The sequence below is a fragment of the Ambystoma mexicanum genome, chromosome 6p (genome assembly GCF_040938575.1).
Source record: "Ambystoma mexicanum isolate Mex_15411 chromosome 6p, UKY_AmexF1_1, whole genome shotgun sequence".
Lineage (NCBI taxonomy): Eukaryota > Metazoa > Chordata > Amphibia > Caudata > Ambystomatidae > Ambystoma > Ambystoma mexicanum.
Window position 1 is genome coordinate 550036744 of NC_090935.1, and position 21299 is coordinate 550058042.

Sequence of the window (21299 nt, forward strand, 5' to 3'; positions counted from 1 at the left end):
ATACGGCGACGGATACAGCGATGAGGATGGACGACGGCGGTGGCGATGACACATCGGACATCCTGTCATCACCCCCCCCTCGGGCTTCTCCAGCCGACGAAATTGGCTCCTTTCACGCCATGATAACCAGGGCATCCGAGCTCTTCCAGCTCTGCCCTGAAGAACAAAAAAAGGAAGGGTTTCTCTACCAACGACGAGAGGCCAAGAGGAAGACGGTCCTCGCGGTGCCTTTGCTCGACGACATCTTGGACGAGGGGCTTGCTGTCCTCAAGAACCCTTCCATGACACCCGCCAAGAGGGATAGGTACGAAAAGAAGTACTGAGTCCCCAATGCCACCCCCTTGTGCCTCAGGGCCCAGCCCACGCCAGACTGTCGTCTCGGCAGCGGCTAAGAAGAAAGCAGCGGGTGCGGCGGCTTCAACTTCCACTTCCCCGCCGGACAGCGAGGGCAAGAAGTTAGACTCCATGGGACGACGAGTCATCTCGTCGGCGGCGACGACGATTAAGGTGGCCAATGCCTTGGCGATCGTGGCCTGCTACGACAGGGAGTTCTGGTTCAAGATAGCTCCCCTGCTAGACTTCCTACCTGAGGACAAGAGGGCAGAGGCCCTACAAATTCTGCAGGAAGGCGAGGTGGCGTCGGATCACGCCATAACGGTGGCAACGGACATTGCCGATACCGGTTTTCGCCAACTGGGCAACTGAGTTTGCCTCCGACGACGAGGATGGCTCAAGGCGACAAACTTTCGCCAGGACGTCCAGACCAGAGTGTTGGATATGCCGTTCGACGGCAACAACCTTTTTGGTAAGGCGGTGGACAAGTCTCTCCAGGCCATCAAGACCGACTCGGAGACGGCCCGGGCCCTAGGCGTACTTCAACAACGACAGCCCTTTCGGACCTCCGGAGGCAGACAGGGTGCCTCCAAAGGATCCAGCGGTGGCTCCTCCACTTACCACCAGGCGGCCCGCTCCTCTTCCCAGGAGGCCTACAGAGGTCGCGGCAAGCAAGGGGGATCCCGCCGTCGTCGCCAAGGTGGCAAGGCCGCCTCCAAGCAAGACTGACCCGGCCGTGTCGTCGGGCCCCCACCAAAGCACCCCGGTGGGAGGCTGGCTGACGAAATTCGTAAGCGTGTGGGAGTCCATCTCCACCGACCGTTGGGTGCTGGACACCCTGGCCAATGGGCACTCGCTGGAATTCCAAAAGTGCCCTTGCATTCCTCCCATGGCCAGGAAGGAGAATCGCGTCCCTCAACTGCTGTTGGAGGTAAGGGCGATGCTCAAGAAAGGTGCCATCGAGCTCGTCCCCAGGAGGCTCCGGGGCTCCGGAGTGTACTCAAGGTACTTCCTCGTCAGAAAGAAGACAGGCGGTTGGCGCCCCATCCTGGACCTGCGGCGGTTAAACAAATACATCAAGGTGCAGAAATTCAGGATGGTCAACCTCCAGCACATGCTGGGACAGCTGGAGGAGGGCAACTTCCTATCGTCTTTGGACCTGGAGGATGCTTACTTCCACATCCCCATTCTAAAAGGGCACAGGAAGTTTCTCAGGTTCGTGGTTCAGGAACGCCACTACCAATTCAGAGCCCTACCGTTCGGACTAAAGTCGGCACCCAGGGTATTCACCAAGTGCCTGGCACCAGTGGCGGCGCGGCTGCGCCTGCAGGGGATCCACGTCTACCCCTACCTGGATGACTGGCTAATCCGGGCAAGGACAAGGGAACTCGCCGTCAAACACACAGCGAGGACCGTCCGGCTGCTCACGGAACTGGGGTTCGCCATCAACTATCCCAAATCCCACCTGGTTCCGTCACAAGTAGCACTGTTTCTGGGAGCGAAGCTCGATACAGTGGGGCAATTGACCTCCCCGTCAGAGGAAAGGACCAAGACCATCCTGGGCAAGGTGCGGCGACTACTAGCCACGGACGTGGCCAGAGTGAGGTCCATCAAGTCCCTCCTCGGGATGATGTCCTCATGCATCTATCTTGTACCCCTTTGCAGACTTCGGATGCGTCCGCTACAGGAGTTCCTCGACGCCCGCTGGTTTCAGCGACGGGCTGCTTCGAGGACAGGATCCCTCTCGACGAGGAGTTCCGTCGGGCGATCTTATGGTGGGGTACCCGTGCTCACCTCACTACAGGCACAGACTTTCAAACCCCGGCGTTCCAGAAGACGGTGATGACGGACGCCTCTCTAGAGGGTTGGGGGGGGGGGGGCCACACCGGAGATATCCTATGTCTGGGTCTAAACCCCAATTAATGATCCTGAAGATCTATAAAAGACTGGTAATTGGTTGACCTTACCTTCTCTGTTGGTCATGACTAGAAGTGAATTAATTGGTTGGTAGTTAGCGGTCTATGTTGAATGTAGCATGTCTTCTAAACAAGGGTTTGTGTGGTGTTCTTTAGTCTCGCATGTCTCTCTTCTAATGAGTGGGATTAAAACATTTTTGTCTAGGATAGTGATAAAACTATTAACCATATTTTTCAGTAGTTTGGCTGGAACCAATTCATAAGGGAACCTCCCGATGGAGAGGAGGGTAGACCCACGAATCTGGGGGAGGGTGAGGGTAGACCCAGGAACCCGGGGGAAGGGGAAGGGGGAGGGGGAGGGTAGATACAGGAAGCTGTGTGGTAGGGAGTAGAACCAGGGGTGGAGAGAAGACCAAGAAGCTGGGGGAGAGCGAGAGCAGGCCCAGGTAGCTGGGAGGATGAGGAGAGTAAACCAAGGAAGCTGGGAAAAGGGGAGAGTATACCCTTGGAGGCTGTGTTGAGGAAAGATATTCCTGGAACTGGGTCAAGAAATTAGACCCCTTGAGTCCAGACCAGACTCGGGAGCCTGTGGAAGTGAAGTGTTGGATGGTAGGCCATTGGGAGGTGAAATGTGGATCCCTGGCGTCTGGGGGACAGGAATCTGGGGGGGTAAACCCCTGCAGGCAAGAGTAAAGAGTAGATGGTAAGCCCCTGAACACTGGGGGAGTGAACATTAGACAGAGGGAGGGAGAAACCTTGGAGGAGGGGAGGAAGGTAGACTCCTGGAGGCTGGGGTGGTAAGGAGTAGTTGATAGGCTGCTGGAAACATGGTGGGGGGTTAACAGTAGATGGCAGGCCTATGTCGGCTGTGGGGGGGGGTAGACTCCTGTAGGCTGTGGAGGGGTGTAGACTCCTGGAGACTGTGGGAGAGTTGACCACCCCTGGAGGCTGCAGGGGGAAAGAGTAGACCCTGGAGGCTGGTAAAGGGAAGAGCACATGTTGTAGGCCCTTAGGGCTGTGGAGGTGATATGTCCATCTCTGTAGGCTGGGAGGGAGCATGGATTGCCCCCACCCAGTTCCCCAGGAGCCTGGGGGAAAGTAGACTTCTAAAGACTGAGGGGCTTGTGGGAGAATAGAGTCCTGGAGACTGGCAAAATAAAGAGTACATGGCATGCCCTTGGAGGCTGGGGAGGTGAAATAGAGATCCCTGGAGGCTGCGGGGAGGTGAGTAGACCCCCTACACCATGAGGCTAGAGGGGGCAAGAGTAGATCCCTGTTGGCTGTGGAGAGAATAGACTCCTGAAGACTGGGGTTGTGTGGGCGGGGGAGGTAGACCCCTGGAGGCTGTGGGGGAAATGATATGGCGTTTATAACGTGCCTATACACAAGTGTTTCAAGGCACGACGAGGCAAGGGGGGGAGGGGGGGCAGAGGGAGGACAGACAACGATCCTCCTAGGCCAGGTGTCATTCAGATCGTGCAAGTGCATGGGAAGGGGGAAGGAGAAGTGCGCGGGGGGATGGGATAGGGGAAACTGCAGTACATGGGAAAGCTGAATACATAAGATAAATAAGACAAATAAAACAGCCAGCTAGTGGCAAGTGCAAGGAAGTGCAGACATAAGTGCTGGTAGGGGGACTGAAGGGATACAGAAAAACGGTCCACAAGTGCAGGGGTTGCCAGGGAGGCAGTGCAGGTGGGCAATTGACGGGTCCTGGGCCAGAGATCAGAAAGGGTGGTCAGGTAACCAGTGCAGTTTCAGTCAGGAATTCAGCAGGGGAGGGGTGGGGAGAAAGCAGAAGCAAAGAAAAAGGTTTTGAGGGGTTTCCGGAACTGGAGATGGTTCTCCTTGAGTTTTAGGGAGGCAGGAAGGCTGTTCCAGAGAGGGGCCCCTGCCGAAGAGTGATCCACCACCAACTCGTTGCTTGGAGAAGCGACTGACCCTGAGGGAGTTGGAGGCAGATGAGCGAAGAGCTAGAGAAGGAAGATATTTAGGGAGAGCGAGTTGAAGGTACTGCGGCCCCAGGCGGCCTTGTGTACAATGCTGAGGGTTTTAGACTTAATCCTTGCAGCCACTGGGAGCCAGTGCAGAGATTTCAGTCCTGGAGAGATACGATCCCTGGGCTTGAGGCGAAGGACAAGTCTCGCAATCCTGTTCTGGATAAGTTGTAGAGGGCGGAGAGTGGAGGCAGGCAGATTTTAATAGGGGCTGTTACAGTAGTCCAGCTTAGAGAGGACCAGGGCTCTGGAGACAGAGAGCTTGTATGGGAAGGAGAGGAAAGGAAGAATACCTCTAAGGAGGTGCAGCTGGTAGTGTGACGACTTAGAAACGTCAGAGATGTGAGGGGAGAAGGAGAGTGCAGAGTCGAAGATGACCCAGAGGTTTTTAGCCTTGCAGGTGGTAATGGGAGGAGGGCCAAGAGAGGCCGGCCAGAGAGATGTAGAGAAAGGAGGGAGTGGGTGTGCCGATGAGTAGAATCTCAGTCTTACTGGCATTAAGGCAAATGTCGTTGGCGGCACACCATTCCTGGATGGCAAACAGAGATGAGGGAAGGAGAGGAGGAGACGACCGAGGGTAGCCTGAAAATGAGCTGGGTATCATCCACATAGCACTGAAAGTTGGGACAGAGACCGGCGATGCGGTGGGCAAGGAGTGCCAGGTATTGGTTGAACAGCCAGGGAGAGAGGTTAGATCCCTGGGGGACACCACAGGTAGAGAAAAAGAAGATGTCAGAGAGGAAGGACCCAAGTTGGAACTGGGAGGGTCGGTCGGAGAGGAAAGAAATCAGCCACGCCAGAGCCTGGCCAGTGATTACCCAGGTTATCACAGAGACAGTTGAGCAGGATGGCATTGTTGACAATGTCAAAGGCAGAAGAGGGATCAAGCAAGATAAGAACGCAAGGGGTGTTGGAGTCAAGGTTGGAGAGCAGGTCTTCACAGATGTTCAGGAGAGCAGTCTCCGTGCTCCTGGCAGCTCTGAAGCCAGACTGATGGTCATGAAGACAACCAACCGATTCAGTGTGGAGATTGAGCTGGGAGATGGCCAGTTTCTCCAGGAGCTTGCCCAGGAAGGGAGTGATGGAGATTGGGCGATAGTTAGCCGGGCAGGAGGGGTCGGCAGAGGGTTTCTTAAGAAGAGGGTGCACAAGAGAGTGCTTCAGGAGGGAAGGGAAGACACCAGTGGTAAAGGAGTGGTTGCAGAAATCCGCCACGGCAGGTGCCAGGGAGTCGATGTGATCCTTGATAGTTTTGGAGGAACAGGGGTGAACCTGTTTCAACGAGACTTTCATAGATCGGACTTGTCTAGAAACCTCGTCTGGAGAAGGAGGGGGGTGGGGTAGTTGCAGAAGGGCCAGAGGAAAAGCAGGAAATAGCGGGAGGGGGATAAGAGGAAGAGAATGAGGACAGGATGTCCTGAGTTTTTGAGATGAAGTGAGAAGCCAGTGCCGTGCAGAGTGCCTGGGAAGGGACAGGAGAAGTAGAGCCTGCGACAGGATTGGCCAGTTCCTTGCAGATTTTAAAGAGTTCAGCCGTGTTGTTAGATGCCGCAGAGACGCAGACTTGGATATGAGCTCTCTTCTTGGTGAGGACGGAGAGCCGGTATTGCCTTTGTAGCAGGCGGCAGGCCAATTTGTCAGAGGATGAACTTGAGGCACTCCATTTCCTCTCTGCAACCCTACACTTGCGTTTTAGAGGTCAGAATCATACCAGGAGTTGCACTTGGCTTTGGGCTTCAGGCGGATTCTCGTGACAGGGGCAAGGATATCCAGAGTATCAGATATAGAAGAGTGGAGTGTGGAGAGGGCTGGGTCAGCCGGGGGGGAGGAGGGACTGAGAAGGTGGCGGCGAAAGCCTCAACTGACACACGCTTCATGGGTCGGATGACCGAGAAGGTGGGTGGCAGTGATGGAGGTGGATTGGCCTGCGGGGTAGGGAGGGTGAGGTGGGAGGATAGGAGAAAGTGGTCACTCCAGGAAAGAGGAGTGGAGAGAGGGACAGAGAGGGGAAGGTCTGAAGAGATCAGAACATCGAGAGTGTGCCTTGCAGAATGAGTCGGGCCAGAGAGGAGAATGGTGAGTGAGAGAGAGTCACAGAGGTCGCGAAAGAGTTCAGAGGGGGGACAGGAGGCATCCAGGTGGATGTTGAAGTCTCAAGGGGGGAGGAGTTGAGTGGTTGAGGCCAGGAGTGAGGAGGAGACAGCCGCCCACTCAGAGAGGAAGGAAGAGACCTCACCAGGTGGCCGATAGATAGTAGCCACAGTAAGGGAATGGCTAGGCGAGAGGGAGAGAGCCTGCAGACGAGGCATTCAAAAGAGGAGTAGGCCTGCGTAGGAAGGACAGAGGCAGGAATCCATTCCGAGAAGATAAGGGCTACGCCCCCACCATAGCGGTTGGGCCTGGGCGCGGAGAGTATCTTGTAGCCATCGGGTAGGAGCGTGTCAAAGCTGGTGACGGAGCTGGCCGTAAACCATGTCTCAGTGAGACCGAGGACATCGGGATCAAGTTCTTCAAGAAGGCGGCAGATATCAGAGGAGTGTTTGACAGCGGAGCGGGAGTTCAGAGTGGCAATGTGGAGAAGGTTGCCCTCCTTGAAGGACTTCCGGGGAGGGGTACAGATCAGAGGTACACCCTGCGGAAGTGTAGAAAGCGCCTGAGAGGGGGCAGAGCGGGAGGGGGAGGCAAGGTAGCCACGGAAAGGGGGGAGGGGACAGCAGGAGAAGAAAGGAAGTTGATGAGGTGCAGAAAGCGTCTATCAAAGAGATGAAGATTGGCCTGAGGGCCTTGGACCAAGACGGTCCCATTAGAGTAGACATTAATGTTGACCTTAGAGGATGGGAAGGAGGCCAGGAGGGCGTCCCAACGAGTACCAGCGATAGGGAGGCCTGGGTTTGAGACCAGGATGTCCTTTTTAAACTTTTTCCTACCAGACTTAGTGAGGAGAGCAGGATAGTCAATAGAAAAACAGTTAGAAAAGATAGGGGAGACAGAGCACCATGGAATAGGTGGCAAAGGAGGGGGTACCCGGGGTAGACACAGGCAAGACAGCGAGAGGCAAGTGCGCAGGAGAGTGGGACAAGACGACGGCACTCAGGAGGCGAGTGTAAGAAAGGCACAGGACATTTTAAGATCGGAAAGAAGACATACTTAAGTTTGAGATTCCTAAAGAGGGAGAAAAGGCCTAGGTTTCACAATGCAATTTTAGCTGTGGTACAGGTACACGCAATTTATTGCCACCTAAATTTGAGATTCCTAAAGAGGGAGAAAAGGCCTAGGATTCACAATGGTACTAGAGGCAGGTGGTTTATTCAAGTAGAACAGCAGCGGTTAACTGCTAGTGAGCGGAGGGGGGGGGTTGGGCAGGAGGTCGAATGGAGAGGGCTGGCGTCCCCAGCAGACACCAAAAAGGGAGTCCCCAGTAGGAGTCCACTCCTGAAGGCAGTGTGTGGGAAGAGAGTAGACCAGGGAAGTCGAGAGTTGATGGTAGGCCTCTGGGGTTGTGGGTGGGGATGGGGGGGAGTAGACACAGGGGTGGGAGTGTAGACCACTGGAGGCTGGGATGGTGAAGTGCCCCCTAGAGTTTGCAGGAGGGAAATAGTATTATTTAATGCTTGTATAGCGCCACAGGCTTCAAGGTGCCCATAGAACAAATGCATAGGAAAACAAAAAAGGAAACCCGACAGAGAACGCCAGAACCAAGAGATGGACGCCAAATAAGTACCTAGTCAAGTCCCTTGTTAAACATATCTCTTGACTGCTCTTTTCAAGTGGTTCCTACAGGTGATGGCCTGTAGTGTAGCTGGAAGATCATTCCAGGCATTGCCAGCCCATACATCAAATCTGGTTCCCACATACCTCTGTAATTTGAACCATGGCTGAAAGAGCTTTTTGACATAATTTGACAGTAGCACTCTCCTACAAAGGCGCAGCACCAGATAATGGGGAGCATTTCCAGTCTGACATTTATAGGTTAAAGTAAGTGATGTGTGCACGATTCTGTGCTTCGCTGCCAACCAGTGAAGGGACCTTCTAGTGGTGGAAACATGATCCTGCCTACCAAGTCAATGAATAGCCCACACTGCTGCATTCTGGATAGTCTGAAGTTTCTGCAGATTAGTCACAGCAGAACCTACCAGCAAGATGGTGCAGAAATCCAGTTTAGAACTGAGAGCAGAGGCCAGGATGGATCTGTTGTCTTTAGAGAGATATGATCTAATCTGACGTACCAATTTAATGATCTAAGCACAGGATGACTGCAAATAGGCAGTGCACTTTTTCATTGGTTTTCATTAAAAGCTGAGAATCCAGGTATAGCGAATGCAATAGTAGAGCCTGCAATCGAAAAAAAATGTATTGTATCAGAGAATACAGTTTTTTTTTAGCCGAGGACCTGAATCGGCTGTTACGTTTTGTTGTCATTCAAGGCAACAAAAAATTGTAGCCATCCATGATTAAATTGAGATGTAAATCTGATTGATTGCATCGAAGTCCTGCACTTAGTCACCCTGTTGGGATGCAAGTCCAAAACCCCAAACATGAGAGAGTACAAATTAAGGAAATCCCTATACACTGGACTATGAGCCTGTTGGAATGTCATTAGCTTTAGTTACAGGTACACCCGTCCTACTCTGTGATGTTAAGGATTTCAATCAGGCGACGCACTTTAGTCTCGGCCTAGTATGTAGCGCACAACTGAGATGCTTTTCTCCTTATATTATGCAGATTCAATTTGAGACGGTACACAACTCGCATCACACCCCCTTTTCAAAATACCCTCGGTCACAATGGACCATGAACCGGGCTGGTTGGTAAAATGCAATATTTATTTATTTTAAAATTCAAAATAAATCATACAATTTTATTTTTTTTCCAAAATTGTTTTTATCGTTTTTGGTAGAACAGTCTTTGCAGATTCAAGTGTTACATGCTTTTGGGGCTTGTAATGACACACAAGAAAAGCAAACTGCAAACGATATAACTAGATCAAAACAAATAATGAACTATCTACAAGAGCGGAGCAAATAAAGAAAGCGGGGGGGCAAGGTCCAAGGCAGGAACGGGAAGATTGCTTCTTTCACAGTTGGCTTCTTGTGAAGTTGTCGGTATGTCTCGGTGCTCGGGCCCGGGATGGGTTCTTTCAGGGGACACTTCTGCGGATTTGTGTAACCTAGTCCGCCAGGTATTCAGCGATTCGGTTGGAAACAGGCGTCTGTAGGTTCATCGGCTATTTGTTATGCCCCTTTCCTTTCAAAATCATACAATTTTTAATATGGGGAAGCAATCACCAATGTGGTGATAATTACAATGTTAATGTAAGCAATGCACTTGGTTTAACCTTCTAGTGGAACATATTCAAAACACCAGGGAATAGGAGCACTTTTTGATTTAGGAAAGATAGCACCCAAGTTAGGATTTCCCCCTGCAATGTTCCCTCAACCCACAAATGATCAATTCTGAATGGATAGAAAGACACAGCAGGTAATCAGGAATAAGAGGCAGAAAACAGAATCAAAATCCGACCTCCCCTTACCAAATCAGAGTGGAAAACGGATTTTAAACCCCTTGCAATGTTATGAAATGGCACTCAAATAAATAATGTGCGGTTAAAACTTTAAGGTAAATACTATTTCTCACTAAAGCAACAATGCATACACTAACAATCACCAGCAATGGATTACCAAGAGCATACAATTGAAAACTGAGTGGAAAGTTTATACGGATTGCAGCCAAATGACACGTCTAAAAGTTGCATTTCCTTTTGATTTCCGTGTAAATTTACTCATTTGTTTCTTAAAAAAACAGGTGAAATGTTGCAAATCGTGATGCGGTTTTTGGGCTGGGGGGATAGAGGTATATCTCAGGGACATTACAGAAGTGAAAATAGGTCTCTAGCTATGAAACTGGATGAGTTACGCAAGATATAAAAAGGTGTGATTTGAGCAAAATGAAGCCGTGAAATAGGAAAGGAACTCTGTTGCGACAAGAACAGTTTTACTTTAAACCAGAGTATTCAGTCTAGACCACCAAAGATGGGCACAGTAAGACCCAAGGTTGATTCGCGAGTTCAACCCTGTCACCCCAGCGCCCTATCCTGGCGGAAACCAGTCCAATCACTCAAAATATGACTAATGGCTTACGATTACACACAATAAAATTGAAGAGATGGCGCTAGTACTTAAAAATTAAGGTCAGGATGTGAGGATAATTCTAACAGTTTCAACAAGTTATCAGGATTGGATGGCTTAGAGAGTGGGATAAGGACAAATGCAAGACAAGGTCATCTATGGATTTCTATAGGGTAGGGATTATACTTACAGTCCACTTTTAGTTTGGGATTTTTGGACGGTCAACAGGTTCTGTCGCCATACAACAGCGTGCCTGGCAAAAGACAGCTGGGAAAGGTCGGGTCACTGGATGGTAATTCTGGTCACTAGATGGCACAGGTACCACTGGATACAGTTAGTGGGAAGCAGTTAGTGGTATCAGGATGCTTCCCAAAGAATACCACAGCTTTCTCCCTTTTGGTTATTTGGGATTTTCGAATTTAGGCCTTGCTGCAAGGGTTAGTGATGCTTAGGCCTTGTAGTTGAAATCTGGACTCAGCAGGATGAATGGAACAGGGATGCCGGCGCAGGAAAATCAGGAAGTGTGTGTGTCTGGAGTCTGGTCAGGGACTCTTATTTATAATGCATAGTGACATCATCAAAGTGTACGGCTGGGCAGGTTTAGCTAAGCACACCTCTAACTCCGATATTGGTCGGGGGTGCTAGTCTCTGCCTCGCTCTCAACTGGCTGGATTTCAGGACAGCATGTCAGATTTATGAGTTTTACAATGTTCATAAACCTCCCACAATTACTTTTGCTAAAATCCGATTTTGCCACAAATGGTACATTTATACAGTTGAAGACTCTTAGCAACTTACATAAACAGGTTACATATTTTATGTAGAGCATAGCACTCCAACTCTGAAATCCGTGAGACATTGTTTCACCCTTCTAATACTTTTTGGTAATTTTGAATATGAACGATTCGGCCTAAAATTCAGTAACTTTATACACGTGTGGATTATCATAAGGGATAGAAGTATAAAAATTTGCATTGGCATCATGGATACTTTTCTTGTAATCCCTGATTCTTTGCAATTTTTATTCCCAAGGGGTCAGTGAATTCTACCATGCCTTAAATGAAAGCCCATAAAATCACTTTTAAACTGCGAAATGTTTACATTTTTACAAAGTCCTGCTGCAGAGATAAGTCTTTACATTTTTATTCATAAATAGTCTTTGGAAGCAACTGGAAGTCCTTTGTCTGTCACTGGACCATTTTATTTCTTTCTTCAGCTGCCACCAACTGCCATTTCCTCCAGAGCTAGGTGGGCTGAAGATTGATTGAAGGTTTATTGCCCCTTCCCCACTTCACATTTTCTTGTCCTGGGAGTACCATTGTCAGAGGGTTAAGCCCAGACCAGATTCTGTCGAACCTAGTAATTATCACAGAGATTTTGGTATCTACTGAGAGGCCCTTTTGTTTCTGTCATCCTCTCAGCAGAAACCTGAAAGTTTATGGTGGTTCCCTTCCTTGGGGGAAGCCTTAGCTCTGCCTAGTGGAATAACTTGTTTTTGGGTGATTGCAAAATCTAGCCAAGTCAGTTTAAAACCTTTATTTGCTCATATTGGGTCCTGAATTAAAACAAGCCTGTTGCATAAAATAGCCCATGTGTGTATTTTCACCAGCAACGAACCCCTTCACATTTCCAGATAATGGCAGGCTTTCATTCAACAGTTTACTTTTTAAAATGGGCATTTTTTTGCTACAGTCTGCAAAGCCCAATTTTACATGTGTTGTGAAAAGCTGGCATTTCTTTTTAAATTCTGTTTTGCAGCTCCATCAGATTCACACACTGTTCTTCAGCCATAGTTAGTTCTTGTATGCAAGAGTTTTGTTTGCAGCACAGATGCATTGAAATTGACATAGCCCAGATAGCTGGAGTTCCTTTGAACTACTGATCTTTGATACTTTGTGAAGAAAATGAATGCGTTATCCCGTGCGGGTAAAAGTGAAGTTCCTTTGTTGATTTTTCAGAGTTGGTTTGACAGGGCCTGTCAATTAGAAATCACGCTTGGTTTTGCTGAAGCACAATGGGATATACTGGGCATGGCACGGCCTAATTAATAACAGTAGTTTAAGGAAGAACAGATGAAAATAGCGTCCGCGGCATTATTTTAAAGGTGAAAAAGTTTCCTTTTTAATGGGGATTTTGGGCTTTCAGCAAAGCAGTGCTGACTTTTCACTCTTTCTTTTGTACATGTAAGAACGCGCTGGCACACTCCCTCTGTGTGTCCCCTTGTTCCATCCTGCCCAATGTGTGCTTGGCAAGACGGTGCAGCCTTCTTTTTGTTGCTGCAAAACACAGTTTTAAGGCCATACTGCTCACAGGAGCCAGCGCAACCATTTTGCTGTTTCTGTGCAAATGCAGCTTGGTTTTGGTGAAATTCTGTTCAGTGGGTCAATGTAGCCCAAAGTGAGCAGCAAGGGGGGATATACCTGTTGCTGAAAGCACTCCATGAAGAAATGTAGGGCAGCAACACATATTAGCACACATAGCACAGGGGTGGCAGCCAATCGGGAGGCAAGGAACACAGGCTGAATTTCCTGATGAAAGTCTGCATTCCAAGCTTCCTGTTGGCTGCTTCCCCGCCCACCATCCTCCCCCACCGTACTTTCCCTTGTTTTCTAGTCTCCCTCTCTCCACTTACCTGATTGCGATGCTGCCACAGCTACTGCTGCTTCCGCTCCTGGTCCTTTGTGGCAGCCATGGAAAGGGCCCCGCCTTCCAGATACGTGGCGGCCGCCACCTTACTGAAGTATTTTCATTCAAAGGCGTCCCGTTCATTGAATGAAAATAAAATGCTCTCTGCACCCCGGGTTACCGGTTTGGCAACCTGGGTTGCTAATAGCATTAAGACCCGATCCGGCCTGTCGGATCATGTCTCAACTCTTAAGTAGATGTCACACTGAGAGTATAGATCATATGACATAATGCAGCAAGCAAATGGTGTGCAGTAGTGCGTTGGGTCTGAAATGCACAGGGCACCACAAGTAGTTGGAAAAGCTTCCTTTTTGTAATGTCACGGGTAGCAGCTATAAAACACAGAATAAGTATGCTTTACAGCCCATTAACTTCATAGAATGTAGATTGCAGATATACAAAATAGGCCTCATTGCTAAAGCCGCTCCTTGGGCCATTTGGGATTATTAGGCCACAGTGACATAGATTCTTTTCTGCAGCAAAATACACTTAATTCATGTTCATTTTAGATGACACATGGACAGGGGCAGTGTCCTCGGAGGTAGGAAAGAAGGGTGCAGCGAGCTCACAGGCCTCGAGCGAGAAACATCATTAGAAGTAAATGTTGCAACTCAGAGCTGAAGTTTAAGCATGCGAAGGACACAGGCTTGTGAGAATACTTTGATGCTGAGTGGGAGCCAGAAAGTACAGATCAGGTTGTGAACACACTCTGCCCACTGGCGGAAAATGGTCACTTAGGATAGAACCACAGACAAGCAGTTGGGAACATGGTTGACAAATGAACAGTGGAATGAGAAAACATGACGATAAAGAGAAATAAGTATGAAATCAGTGTAGTCCATGGGTATGCAACCCCATCTTCATTGATTTTCTTGTTTTTTTAGTGTTTGCTGCTTTTGCTGCTTTTGTCTGCACAATCTCCCTTTTCGCCAGTCCTCTGCGCTCGTTTCATTGTTTGACCTTGTTCCTGCCCCTGATTAGACCTAGCAGCCCTATTTCAGACGCACCTCCCAGGGCAACCTCTACCCGGGCAGCCCTCTGCAAAGGGCCTCAAGGCAAAGGGCCTGTCCTGAAGAAGCCGCTCCATTCAGTGTTTGCCTGTGTTCGCCTAGGAAGCCTGCCGAAGTCAACCAGCAGTGACGGAAAAGTTAAGTGTGGTCTGGGCAGGGGGTACAGCTGTAGAGGAGAGCCCCCATGTTGCCTATATGTTGGGAACCAGAAATTACGACACCTGCAGTACCAGTGAGGATGCCTATACCGCAAAGAATTCTTGAAGCAAGGTATCCACTGAGAAAACCCTATATGCATTAACGAAGAAATAATGCTCTTCTGGACGGAGTCCCGGAAGAAGTGTGAAAGTGAGTGAAAAAGAAGATGGGTGACGTCATGCGAAGCAGAACTGACGCACCCTGAAAAGAGACACAAGACGCAAGAACATAAATATTCTGTAAGATCTGAAGACGAGGTGTCGAGGATGAGCAACATTTCGGGCTCAAGAATGAAGATGCTCATGCAACGAAACGCTGAACAAAATGAAGTCATTTTACACTTGTACAGTTGCAGTAACGCAAGTAGACAGTGATCCTTAAGGCTGGATACGTAGTGAATAGATTTTAGCGATGCACCAATGTATATACATAGGAATGCATAGAACCTGGATGTTCCACAATGCACTTTGGCAAATTTTGAAACCCTGTGTATGGAAAGGTTTTCAGTGTGGCGCAGTTGTAAAACCGCTAATGTCGAAGGAGAAATCTAAGAAAGGCTTGGCTGGTCCAGCACCAAGAGTCGAGGCCACGTGAGCCTGGGCGACCATCAAGTAGTTACATGAACAGGAGAAAAAAACTAACTTCTGTTTGAGGTGGGATTAAAAAAAACACTGAAGGAGTCAAGAGTTCATCATTTAATAGTATTATATGCAGCAAAGAGCTCAAAAAACATGGTCTCGAGTCACATGGTCAGATGAGAATAGCTTTGGGTCGAGCTACACTGAAGCCAGAAGATAAGACCATGCCACACTCCCTATTATTCTCAGGCACAGAGGGCTTCTGCAGGGCCAAGTGCAAAGCCTTAATTGAATGGCAGACTGTAAAAGTGATAGATGTTAGGCTAATTGGGTGGGGAGGCATGACCAGGCCGGCCCTCCCAGCACCTGGGGTAGTAGCCTGCATGCTGCTAGCGTGTGGAATATTCCAGAAGGGTACCTGCGTGCCAACCAATTGTAGAGGGCCACATATCAGAGAGCCCTATAGTTTGTTAAACCAATGAATCATTGTGTATTTTATAACAATGAAGATGACTTGCACTAGAGGAGGGCTTAGTTGTCCACCTGATGTTCGAGACCCAATCACTACCCCCGTTAGTATGGAACGTATACTTAGATGTTCCCTGTAAGCCTATCACATCACCAAGTAGGTTTTTGTAGTGTGCCAATACTCGTAACAAAGGTCGAACCCTGGACTGGTTAGCGGATCTCAACTGCTCCACAGCCATCCTTAAAAACGAGCCAATTGCATGGTCTGACCACCACGCCATTTCCTTCTCCATCCAAGGGAATTCACAACCAAACACTCCCAGAGTCGTCATCCCACAAACCCTCACCAGGAATAACCGCAACATCACCTTGCAGAACCTTCGGCCACTTATACACAACATCCTTACCCCCGCAAACCACGCCAACCTAGATGCGGATAAACCTGCTGACCTCTGTAATAAAACGCTTGAATCAGCAGTAGATATCATCGCTCCCATCAAACTCACCAAAGCCAAACCAGCAGCCCACCTGAACAAAGGGTTCACTCCGGAGCTAAAAATCCTCCGGAACACCAAACGAGCTGCAGAAGCCACCTGGAGAGAAACACCAAACCAAGCCAACAAAACACAACTCACGATAGCGGCTACCACCTACAAAACTACCATCCTCAAGGCCAAAAAAGAGACATATGACAACGGAATCGAGAGCTCCAAATCCAAAACAAAAGAGCTCTTCAACATCCTCAGGGAACTCAAATCCCCTCCCACACTTGCAGAAACCTGCGTTAAAGATGCAGACTGGTGCGAGAGGATCCAAAAAGCCCTGGCAGACAAAATTGCCATGCTACAATCCAAAATCGAACAGAAAAAGCTTAGCCTATCCAAAAAAAACTAACCTTCCACCACCTCCCACTCCCAAAGCTCCCACTTGCCCCCTTTCTCCTTCTCCCCAGTATCCACTGAAGAAGTAGAAAGCATCATCAAGGGCCTCAAACCCTCCAGATGCCAAGGGGACTCATGCCCATCTCCCATCATCCAGGAAGGCGCCAACAATCTGCCCCTTTTCATAACAGGCCTTAACGCATCATTCGAATCAAGCTCAGTCCTTAGCAGCCTCAAGGAGGCCTGGGTCATGCCCCTTCTACAAAAACCTAACCTAGACCCCAATAACCCAACCAACTACAGGCCAATCACCACCGTTCCCTACATCCTAAAGATCCTAGACAGAGTGGCCTACCTACAAATTTAGAAGCACCTGGAGGACAACAACCTCCTGGGCCTCAGACAATCCGGCTTCATGCCAAGGCACAGAACAGAGTCAGCCCTATTGTACCTAAAAATCTAGATGGACGAGGCAAAGGACAAAGGCAATCTAGCCATTGACGACCTCAGCTGCATTCTCTAACCAGGCGACTGCCTGGATCCAGTCCTTCCTAGCCAACCGAACCACCCGGGTCTTCTCCCCGGGGGCTTCAGCCCACCCCATCATCATCATCTGTGGCATCCCTCAAGGCTTGTGCGTCTCACCGACCCTATACAATATCTTCACTATGCTATTGTTCGACCGCCTTGATAAACCTGGGTGTCACATATACAAACTATGCTGACGATACCCGGGTTCTCATCACCCTATCAGGGTGCTATGAAGAGGATTCCCCCAGGATCAACAACCTCTACTTGGAGATCCAAGCATGGATGGCAGAACATGGTTTATGCCTCAACGACGAGAAAACTGAGCTCCTCCTTGTCGGCTCCCAACCACGGCTAAACAAACTAGACCCCCGTTACGCTTCCATCAACATAGACGGTAAGCTAATCGCAGTGGCCAAAGAAATTGAAACCCTTGGGGTCTATCTAGACTCCACACTCTCGCTCAGAAGACAAGTGAACGCCTCAGCCACAGCTTATACAAATAAGCTTCTCAACGCCTGCAAACCCTTCCCCTCACCTTCCAGCTGCATTACACTAGCCAGAACGCTAGTGCTCTCAAAAATTGACTACTGTAATACTCTTTCTCGGCACGTCAGAACGCAATCTAAACAAACTACAGGTACTTCAAAATAATGCCATCAGAGCCGCCCTGAGTATCCCACGACACGCACACCTCTCCAGCATCAGACAAGATGCACACTGGCTCCCTGTACGTGACAAAATCACTCTCAGATCCCTTGTCATCGTCCATAAATGCTGCTCCAATGATGCGCCCAAATACTTGGCAGACAAGTTCCACAATAACACATCAACTAGACCAACTAGAACGCCATACTCACACTGCCTATCGGTCCCCAAATTCTCCCTAAAAAAAAAAAGCAGGTGGCTCCAGCTTCCCGGTTCTAGCTGCCAAACTTTGGAACGCTATGCCGCTGAACCTTCGAGCAGAACCCTCCTTTTGGACTTTCAGAGCCAAAACAAAAACATGGCTCTCCAACAAAAATTCTGCTTAATGTACTCCTCTCCTTGTCGACCATCATGTAGCCCGGTCTACTGCACTTACTGTTGTTGCATTGTAGTCCGTATTGTATGTATTTACTATGCTGTAACTTCCTCTAAGTCTCCGGCGCCCGGTTACCCCAGGGTTCGGCGCATGGTACAAATAAAGAAACTAAACTAAGCCCCGTAGTGTGACGTCAATGATGACGAATATTGCTCTTAATCCTGAAATCTGTCCTGCTAAACCGGACAAATGTTGGAAGTTTTGGAGTCCACGAGGATATAAATACTCCTATATCACATTCCTGGAAGCTCAGTGAGAATCTGAGGCCCCCGCACTGCTGAGGGCAGGACGCCACTGTGGGAGACCCGTGCGGCCTACTGGGAACAGATGACACACCACTGCGGTGCATAAAGGGGTCTGGCAGCAGATGCAGTCTTGGCCGGCACAGAGGTCGGTGACCAGGCATGGTGAAGAAGAGGGGCCCCGGTGCATGTTGAAGATAGTGCCGCAGCAGTCTGGACACAGAGACAGCGTTCCTGCCACTCCAAACATCTGACTGACGCGCAGCGGGACAAGTCCACGACGAAGTGAGATCCTACCGGAAGCTGCACTCCCACTGAATACTGCCAAAAGAGCCACACCAGGTCAATAATACAGGAACTGAGTCGAGCTATGCCGGTTAAGAGAGGCGCTTGGGCTACAAAGTAAGTAAAGGAGGCTCATGTGAAACCATATAATTGGAATGGGATGGAGGCTGCTGCACCCTAGAGGGACTAGTAGTTACCTCGAAACTACTGGAAATAGTAAAATGGAAAAGGGGGAATGTCACCTCATTCACGGTGCGCTGCACAAACTGTAGTTAGGGAGGGATGCAAGTAGAACAAATAGATTGCCATTCGTTTTTCAAAAGGTAAGGTTCAAACAGAATGTCAAAGTCATGAAGCCATTAAGTTTCAAAGAAAACACTGGCAAACCACTGGCAAAAACATCAACTGGACTGAAAGACCTCAGGTTCATTGGACTTTTAGAAGCACATGCCCACCCAAGAGGCGGCGACCGTCAACTATTATTGCGTCAACTTGAGGCACATACTATTGCTTAACTCAGATGTACCAGTCTGAGACTCAACAAAGATACAGAACGGAATGTCTTTCTTTAATGTTGTATTCTGATTTATATGTATTAATGTTGGTACAGTCTCCCTCTGTTAGCACTGTTTTTGTCACCTTCTCCTTTTTTATGACCTACTTTATACATTTATTATATTTTTTCTTGCACACCAGAACATCCACTTTGAATTTACCAAAGGTGTCCATTCTGTTCCTGCCCTTACCTCTCATAATTACCTTTGTATTTGCAACCTATGCCAATATGTTCACTCTCTGACTCAAGCTATATCCCCGATACCAACGTGGTACACCATTCGTTTACACTTATTTCTCTCCACTGGCTCAAGCTACAACAGGATCCCTCCATAGACCCCAAAAACCTATGGATTCCCACAAAACAGCTTCCTTTCCCTTCTGCTCAGAGCGAGCAATAACAGATGCACATACACATTGTCATGATCACCCCCTAACCAAAAAAGGGGCGAATAACCATGTAAATATCAGAAATATACATATTTTAATTACCATCAAAGAAATACATTCACATTTAATAATATCTTCCTTTAAAAAGACTACACATAATGTACCGAACACAATCTGAAACTTATCTCCATGTGTGTGTGTAATGTTTACCTGAAGCCAAGGTAAACACTTCAAAAACCTTCTTTTTACCTCACTATAGGATGTTCATATTGACCACCACTGGTATTTATTGTTGCCCCTCCTAATTTATATGGGCAAGAGACTGTGCCAACACTGTTTAAATGTGTTTCTAGAACCAGCATTGATACCAATTGCGAAAATATAAACTTGAATCAATCAATATTATATATCCTGCTGGTGCTGTCTTCAGGGCACTTGGCCTTAGTTGTGTTTTCTCTGGTTGTCACGTATTAACATTCATAGTTCCAGTATTTCTAAAAAGACAAACAAACATTTGGTCTAAACATGGTTTCAACATTCTAAACACAACAAGTTATGTACTGCATCTGTATCAACTTCATCTCTATTTCCCACTTTTTAGCAGAGGAATATATTACATCGTGACATCTTTATTGGCCAGTAACATCTGATTCCTCAACATGTGATATTTCAACACGTGGCTCGTTCCAATTTCTTTTACGGACAGTCTCATTCCAAATTTCATAATTACAAACATTGACCCCACAATTTATTCCATGTTCAAAACTGTGCAGTACTGACCCAATCTCATTCTGCCCACCCTGTTTAAATGTAATCTTTTCCAAAAACACACAGGGGGGGGTTGATTTTTCACCTTATCCCTCATAACCGATTGTCTGATCCGTTCAGGTACTTAGGAAATATTTACCTATTATTGGCTTGTTCCGATTGAGTCCAACCAAATGGTCTGTACTGCAAGGGCTGTAGACTATCCCTCTTGGTCATGGCCCGGCGACGGGTGATGTAGTCTGTGATTCGCCTTTACTGGCTACGTTTCTAAAAACAATGGGTAACCATGTGTTTCTATAACTATGGCTACACCCCCGCGTTAATCATACCTCCATGTTATCTTACTTCTGTCAGACTTACCAATTGACGGAGAAACCAAGGTATATTACACCGTGTCTGAACACTTCAATTGCACTCGTTCTGCTTTGTGGGATGTACGCGTCTCAACGTGTGGATGCTCACCTAAAGGGGCGGAGAATGGAATGGTCAGAATCATGGCTGTTAGACCCTTACCCGACCTGTCTGTTGTCCTATTTCGTACTTTCACCTTCCGTGGGCTGGATGTCCTCACAAGCTGGTCGTACTGCAGCGCACACTCGTTCAGCGTCTAGACGCTGCCTGATGCACCCGGTCGGCTGAGAGTCATTGTTACTGTTAAGCTGCGCGTCTCTGGAGCGCTGTCACCTGAAGTTTCAGTTGCTGGTCTCGCCGGTGACGCCAGACTGGTAGACCTTCAAATAGAATGCAGAAATTGTAACGCTAGGAAGCGACCCCAACCCCAATGGAACAGGGATGGATTGGAATCACCTCCCGATGCCACTGGCTCACCTCCCTGCGGATTAAAGTGACGCCGGGACAGTGCAAGCACTGACAGGGAGGTGATGAGGTGTTGAGCTGGTATGGTCCGGTAGAGGTTCACAAGCTGGAGGATTGAGAAGGTCTTCAAAGATGTCCAGGCACGATCCTCCAAGGCAGTTGATAATCAGGAGGGCTGGCACCCAGAGCCAAACAGGCAAGGAAGATCCAGGCAAACAAGGAGATCAGGAAGAGAGTGGAACCCAGGGAACAGGAAGGCCCAAGGAGAGGGGAGAAAGCCAGGAGGGGGGACCCACAACCTCCTAAGGGCCACAGAGCCAAGGGAAGCTAATCCCAACAGAAATGAACCCAGGAGGAGAGGGGAAAACTGGAAGGCAGGAACCACAAGGAAGGGACCCAACAGGAGCTAAGGCAGCCCGAGAGGCCAGAGAACCGGACAA